Source organism: Zalophus californianus, chromosome 7 (genome assembly GCF_009762305.2).
Source record: "Zalophus californianus isolate mZalCal1 chromosome 7, mZalCal1.pri.v2, whole genome shotgun sequence".
Classification (NCBI taxonomy): domain Eukaryota; kingdom Metazoa; phylum Chordata; class Mammalia; order Carnivora; family Otariidae; genus Zalophus; species Zalophus californianus.
The window spans coordinates 32,257,482-32,265,691 of NC_045601.1; the positions used below are offsets into that span (position 1 = coordinate 32,257,482).

An 8,210-nucleotide genomic window follows, 5' to 3' on the forward strand; every position below is an offset into this window, starting at 1 on the left:
TGAACTACAGACCATCTGAAATGGGGAAAATCATAAATACCAGAGTGTCTGATTATGTGAGCGTCTCTTGAAGTCGAATAATGAACCTTCTTCATGTTCTGCTTTTCTGGACTTGGCTCCCTCTGACAAATTTGCAGGCATCAGGGTCTGTCTGGAATTCATTCCAAGTTGGAGGGATATTTTTTCCCTTGACATTTTGCAGCTGAGACAGCCCCGAGCAGGAAGCTGAGAAGCGTAACATTACCAAATATGTCCTTTCTCCTGCCCTTATATTTTGTTTCCACAGGAAAAGAAGGCTGATGAGGGCCAATGAGAACACGGCCACAGGGGCGGCCTCTACTGGAGGTGGGGAAATTGATCAGATGCCATTTTTCACCAAAAAAGAGAGATGCTTCTAGGTACCACCAGTTGAAATGTGTACTATGCTGGAGAAAGACGTCTGACCGTTTCCTACAAATTGCCCAGCTATTTCTGGGAAATATTTATCACCACTTTGGTCTCATTTTCTCGTGTAGGCCTTTGCTAAGAAAGCAGGCAGTGTGGTATATTGCTAACATGTCTGTGCCTTTGACCAGATCACTTGACCTTGAGGGGCTTCAGATTCTCTATTGGTAAAAGGAACTTTGGATGTGATGATTTCCCAGATCTCTCCAGGTTCCCATGACTAAAGTCTGCAAGATAGTTTGAGCACATGCCTCAATCACTAAAATAAGTTTGAATATCCATCTAGTTACATGTGTATGTATATGTACTGCTTTATAAGTATATTATAAACTGACAAAATATATAAAACATATAAAATATAGATTAAAAAGGAGACCAAATATGTAAATTCTAGTATTTTCTCTCTAAACCTCAATAGTTTCTCTTAAGCACTCCCTGGTGTCTCTTTGGAGATCAGTGCTCTAAGCCACATTTCAGCTCTGCTTTTCTTTATGGATGTAAGACATTAAATCATCATTTCCACAGGGACTAAGAGAAAACATAGGTCAGTATGTGTGACTGCAGATTACATACCCTTTGCTTGCATATTAAATACATAAAAGTTTTTTATTATTTTTTTAAATTTTTATTTTTATTTTTTTAATTTAAGATTTTATTTATTTATTTGACAGAGAGAGTGAGCACAAGCAGGGGGAGCAGCAGGTAGAGGGAGAGGGAGAAGCAGGCTCCCTGGTGAGCAGAGAGCCCAATGTGGGGCTCGATCCCAGGACCAAGACCTGAGCAGAAGGCAGATGCTTGGAGGGCCTGGGTGGCTCAGTGGTTAAGTGCCTGCCTTCGGCTCAGGGTCCTAGGATGGAGCCCCGCATCAGGCTCCCTGCTCAGCGGGAAGCCTGCTTTTCCCTCTCCCACTCGCCCTGCTTGTGTTCCCTCTCTCGCTGTGTCTCTCTCTGTCAAATAAATGAATAAAATCTTAAAATGAAGAAGAAGAAGAAGGAGGGGGAGGCGGAGGGAGAGGAGGAGGAGGAGGAGGAGAAGAAGAAGAAGAAGAAGGCAGATGCTTAACTGACTGAGCCACCCAGGTACCCCAAGAAAGTTTTTTTAAACCATAATCTTCTTTGGTTAATCTTATTGTACTACTTCTAAAAGAGAATAGTTACAGAGAAATTTCTTTACTGAGAAAAACAGCAGTGTAAGTTTGTTGTAAATGGCAACTGACAATCTTGAGTCAGGGAAATATTTGGGAGCAGTAGAAAGTGGGGTAATCTGGAATATGTATGTTGTGTCCAAAGACAGAAGCTGTTTTTCAGCCCCAGCAAGCTTTCGTCATGCAGGAAGGGAGGCCGAGTGCTGCCAAATGTGATTTTTCAAAAGAATTGGGAGATCCAGATTTTAATGTGAAATTAAGTTAATTTCTCAAAATAATGTTGCTCAAAAATTTTAGAGCCAAGCATATGATAACGATGAACTATTCTCAGCTAATGGAAAGGCCCTTGGTGATCTCTGACCTCATAATCAGCTGATTTAGCTCTGTAATTTTTTTTTAGATTTTTATTTATTTATTTATTTGAGAGAGATAGAGAATGAGAGATAGAGAGCACGAGAGGGAAGAGGGTCAGAGAGAGAAGCAGACTCCCTGCTGAGCAAGGAGCCCGACGTGGGACTCGATCCCGGGACTCCAGGATCATGACCTGAGCCGAAGGCAGTTGCTTAACCACCTGAACCACCCAGGCGCCCCAGCTCTGTAATTTTTATGATAATATTGGCACTGTATTCAGATATCCAAGTCTCTGGGCAGGGTGGTTATGTATGCGTAAGAGAGAAAGACATGAAATGTCATTTCGTTAAGACAATAATGTTTCTCTCTCACCAGCTTTTCAAAAGGGGTCACTTCTTGGATACTTTTAAGGCTGCACCATCAGACCAATAATCTATGTTGTTTAGTCATAAAAATAAGGAAAATACTACATTGTTCTTGATATACCTGTTGCTTTTGCATATCGAAATACCATAGAAAAGAAGTATTACCTTAAATTTTGATGTTTTATTGATTAGAGATTGGCAAACTTTTTCACAGATATTTTTCAGTAAAAATTGAAGCCCTGTGGGCCATCTGGTTGCTGTTGCAACTACTCAGCTCTGCATGGTTGCGTAAAAGCAGCCATAGACTATACATTGCAAACATATGAGCCTGGCTGAGTTCCAATAAAACTTTATTTACACTAACAGACTGTGGGCCAGATTTGGCCTGTGGGCTGCGGTTTGTCAGCTCCTGTATTAAATCATTAGCTCTTCCAGGGTATACTCTGTGTCTGATTCAACTCTGTATCTTCAGTCCACGCAATCCTGGTACAGAGGAGGCACTCCACGAATATTTGCTAAAATAAATTGAAGGGTGTGGAGTTTAGCAATTTATGTCAACAATAATTAACTTCCCATTTGGGAGATAGAAAACCCACAGAAGGGTTTATGCGTTGTGTCCACCATGAGGCTTACATCGGCGTATGAATTCTCTCAGGGAATTTGTGGCTCATCCAAATGTTCTGAACAAGGAAAAGAGGTACTCAATCATGTTAATGAAGCAACCTGAGACTGCTGAGACCCCACACAGACTGAAGGGCCAAGGAGCAAGAGCCACAAAAAGGCCTCAGAATTTTATAGACAGGCTTCTTCCAAATCTTTCCTCAACTCTTCTTTTTTAACAACTTAAATGACCAAATACTAGGCATCTATTGTGTTCTTATCTGTAGTGCAGTTCTTCTCAAAATTCTGGTCATGACCCAGTGGCCATACACTAAAATGTTTCCCAAAACAACTCTTACTCTTTCTCTCCCATTTCTAAATTTTGTTTTTATGAATTGAGGTATAATTGACATACAACATTAGCTTCAGATATACAACATAACAATTCAGTATTTGTGTATATTGTAAAATGATCACCACAACAAGCCTAGTTAACATCCATCATTGTCAGTTGTCATATGTTACAACATTTTTTCTTGAAGTGAAAACTTTTAAAAGCTACTCTCTTTGCAACTTTCAAATATGCAATGCTGTGTTATTAATTAGCATTGCCATGCTCTACATTACATTTTTCATGACTTATTTATTTTATAACTGGAAGTTTGTGCCTTTTGACCCCCTTTACCCATTTCTTCCATTTCTCAACCCCCGCCTCTAGCAACCACCATCTGTGCTCTGTATTTATGAGCTCAGTTTTTTGTTTTTTCAGATACCTCATATAAGTGAGATCATAGAGTATTTATCTCTCTCTGTTTGACTTATTTCACTTAGCATAATGCCTCAAGGTCCGTCCATATTTTCACAAATGTCAAGATTTCCTTCTTCTTTGTGGCTGAATATTATTCCATTAAATATATACATATATATATTTTTTTCTTTATCCAGTCATTTTCTTTATCCATTCATCCACTGATCAACACTTAGATTGTTTCCATATCTTGGCTAATTCTTATTCTTACCATGAGCAATTCATTGGGATAGCCTCTCTTTGTTTATATTTGATTTATTTTTAGTGTGGGTCACAACTTTCTAAATGGATTTTATCACCCACTAGATATGGCATTTGGTTTGACAACCATAGAAACACTTAGTTCTTATTCTAAAGGAATTTATACTCTAACTGGAGAGATAAGATATGTATATACCAACATCTAGGGAAGAGGAGATAAGTTAGGGCATCTGTGGCACTTGGGGCTCTTCACTGGTAGTAGCTGGGGTTTTGGAAACCATAGATGAGTGGTGGTATTGGTCTAGGCTGGAGGCTTGATACATGGAAAATTTATCTGAAAGAAGGACTGGGGGAGAAATAAGTGAACTGGGATAAAGTTTCATTTTGAGAAAAAAAATAAGTCTTCCAAATAAAAACGTAGCCGAGGGCAGTTTCTTTTCTCCTGATTCCATTCCCAGGATGAAGGAAAAGAACCTCAATTAAAATTTAGCAGGGATTTGTTTACTGGAACAGTATGTGAGAGGATTAAAGAAGCATGAGAGGGCCACATGATTCATTTACAAAAGCCAAATGGAGTCATAGAAGGGAATGGTCTGAGAAGAGTATGATTAGAAAGATCACTTTCACTTAGAAAAAAGTGAAGATAACTCTTTGGAGAAAAGAGAAGACAAAATTTGAAGATTGGTGGGATCAATCTAGACACGCAGTTAGAAAAGAAAATAGTATTTTTATTGGCTATTAAGATTTTTATGTTAGGTAAATATAGAAGTACTTTGGTAGTTTTCTTTGGTTGGGGCCCGTAGTTTGTCAAATCTGGTGTGGTTTTAGGTAGATAATGGGGAAAAGAACCAAATGGGTAGTCAAATGGTCAAGCGGATTAATTAACTTTGATAGCTGTATTTAAGTTATGAGTAAAAGCACACTGATTGTAGGAGTGAAGAGGCAAGGAATGAGAGGGACGGAATTGGCAGAGGGCCCAATAACCAAACATATAAAGCAATTATGTAGATTTGCATTAACATAAAGAAATTAGAAAGCAAGGGACCCTTGTCAGAAGAGTTCTGAACCAAACCAAGTTGAAAAAAGTAAAATAAATAGAAATGCCTACAAAATAGCTTGGGACAAATAAGCCCAAGAGAGACAAGCATATTTGAGAATGAGAAAACAAAAGACTGTATACTATAATTTAAGAGAAAATGACACAAGGCATGGAAAAAATAGAGGCTTAGGTTGAAACTGGAAGAGGAGAAAATAATGTAAATACATGTTGATTTTCATTTTTAGGTATGATTCTAATTTTATAATAAGAGAAAAAAATCATAAAAGTAACAACGTATTTAAAGATCTTTTCCACTCTGTTAATTCTACAATGGGGTTTTCAATCCAAAGGGCTTTATGAAATAAACAAACTAAAGAAATAAGAAAACAATAATGAAGGCAAACAGATGACGTTCTCTCTATTACCCAGACAATGGCACCCTGGAAATCAGAAGTCTGGTTTATAAGATGCTTAAGGGAGGGTGTTTATAATTATCTCCCAATGATGTGAACTGCCAAATTTTTCTCAAAATATCATTAATTTTAAACCACTTTTAAAAAATCTTGGACGTTATGAATAAATCTAATGCTTCTAAGTTTATCAGAAACCAGGCTTCATTTACTTTACTGACATAATATGCTTCACAGAACATGTTTAGGAAAAACCAAACATATTTTTAAAACCAAATATTATATTGTCTCTTAAAGTTTATCATTTTCCAAGTGGTTTATCCTACGTTTCCAAAGCATGTCTGGAACAAACAATCTTTAGAAGTGATATTATGGTTTCAAGGGCAAGGCTTATTGAGCTTGGTTTCAAAGAGCTACTCAAGATCCTTTAACTTTTCTTCAGAAGAAAAGGCCTAAGTCTTTACCCTAAGCCTAGTTAAGAAATAACAAAGAAATAACAAAACCAAGCAGCAGGACAGGCCCAAATAGTTCTGGGCCTCTACGTAAAGGAGAGGGTAGGGGCTCCCATCCTGGAACCTGGTCCTTTGTTAGTGGGGGTGCATCTAAATAAAAGAGGGGCACCTGGGTGGCTCAGTCATTGGGTGTCTGCCTTCAGCTCAGGTCATGATCCCAGGGTCCTGGGATCGAGCCCCGCCTCCGGCTCCCTGCTCAGTGGAGAGTCTGCTTCTCCCTCTCCCACTCCCCCTGCTTGTGTTCCCTCTCTCGCTGTGTCCCTCTCTCTCTCAAATAAATAAATAAAATCTTAAAAAAAATAAAAAATAAAATAGAAAAGAGTAGCAGGATGCATAGACTATCTATCCTAGCTTCAGGATGGGGTCCCATCTTTGTCATTTGCCCTTGAAGACCAACTACTATCTTCTCTCTACTCCAGGCAACTTACCCTAATAGATGGTTTTCACTTAAACTATTATAGAAAAATTTTCCTGGGCACAATACAAGCTCCCAATATAGATTTAACATATTTTGTTACATCTCTTCTCTCTATCATAGTTTATTTACAGAGATAAATTCATTATAAATATATATATTATATATGTCTGTGTATACTGACAGACTAATTTGACATCCCATTTTATTATCCCCACACACAGTGCATAAGCAATACTAAATGAGGGGTGAAGTTATTACAAAATGTCACGGACAGCAAGCAGTGACCTTTGAAAAGTGAGGATTTCCCTAAGTCTTTCTCTGCACAAAACCAGAATTTATTCTGCATATGTTCTGTATTGCAACTCATGGCGCGGAAATTTCAGTGACAAAACTTTGTAAGAAGGCAGAACATAAAAATGACTGACTTTTTTCAGGAAGAGAAAATCCTCTTTAGAAAGAAACTACGTCACCAGAACCAAAGGCATGTATCAATATTTTCTGAGTGAATAGTAAGTTATTTTCAGGCTAAGATGATATAACTTCTTTTCCTTCTTGAAATGTCACTATGAATAAGCCAGGTCACCTAACTCTGGTCAACTGGATAGTGCTGGGTCAAGTGTGGTAAGACAGGCCCAGGAGTAAGGGTTGCAGGACTCAAGATAAGAATAAAATTGGAGTGACGTCTGGGTCATTATCTCAGGGTCCTGGGATCGAGTCCCACATCAGGCTCCTTGCTCAGTGGGGAGCCTGCTTCTCCTTCTGCCTGCCACTTCCCCTGCCTGTGCTCTCGCTCTGACAAATAAATAAAAAAAATGAGTAAAATCGGAGTGCTCGCTTTGGCAGCACATATACCAAAATCGGAACGATACAGAGATTAACATGGCCCCTGCACAAGGATGACAACACAAATTCATGAAGTGTTCCATATTTTTTTCATGTTTTCTGCATGTTAAAAAATCCTATTGCACCAATTGGTAAACCAATACCTATAAAATGAAAAAAAAAAAAAGTAAAATTGGAGGTCAGTATACCGAATGTCTCTATATTTAAGTTGTAAATCAAGCTAACACACTGTAAAAAAATATGTTTTATTCTCTTATTTTGACATATGTCACTGTCATTATGACAAAATTGGAAATATGTCCAAATCTATGGTTTTTATATGACTGGAAGTCAGCAAATTATCAAAGACAAGCACATTAATTTTTATTGTGCACATCTCTGTGTTCTGTTGATGGTCCAATGATACATGGATGATTAATGCAATGGGTATAGAAATTTAATAGCAATAGAGTAAATATTCTATAAACTAAAAAATTCATAGTACTATGCAAAATGTTCCACAGTCACCATATACAACTGCTATGAATACCGTGCTCGTCTGAGAGTAATCCCTGGAACCATGAATCAGAACCACAAAGAATAGCAAGAACAATAGCTGCTCTACTGGGAAAGCACACTTCGTTAGGAAAGAATGAATATGCATTCCTATTATCTGCAAGGAGGGACTTGATAAATCACTCCATATATTTTCTCATACTCAAGGGTTTCTGCTGTTCAAAGCCTGCCTTCACTCCAAAGTGGTTTCTTTCTCCAACAGCAACAGAGAACCAGATATAATCACTTTTTTCTGGGACACAGGGCACAAAATAGGCACAAACATTTCCCTCGAGCCTGAACAAGGTTAGTCCCAGCGGGAAAGTCCATGGTTCCAGGTTGTTCTGTGTCGGGGCTGAGTGCTGGATCCATAGTAAGGGCACCTGTGTGTCCTTACAAAATTCCTTTATACTGGGTTTGTGATAGGCAGGGCCTGAAGTGCAGGACACCTTTTGCTCGCATGTGAACGCAGTGCTGGATTTAGGTTATTTCCGGAGCTCTTTCAGAGATGTGCAGAATCTAAAAAGGCTTAAGGCATGAA

At 38.5% G+C, this 8,210-nt stretch overlaps 1 non-coding gene across 1 annotated transcript; it reads left to right on the forward strand.

Moving 5' to 3' along the window:
- Positions 1 to 7,119: 7,119 nt before the first annotated feature.
- Positions 7,120 to 7,224, forward strand: LOC113928121. The gene has a single exon (XR_003521804.1). It is a non-coding gene; the product is annotated as a U6 spliceosomal RNA (small nuclear RNA).
- The last annotated feature ends 986 nt before the right edge of the window (positions 7,225 to 8,210 follow it).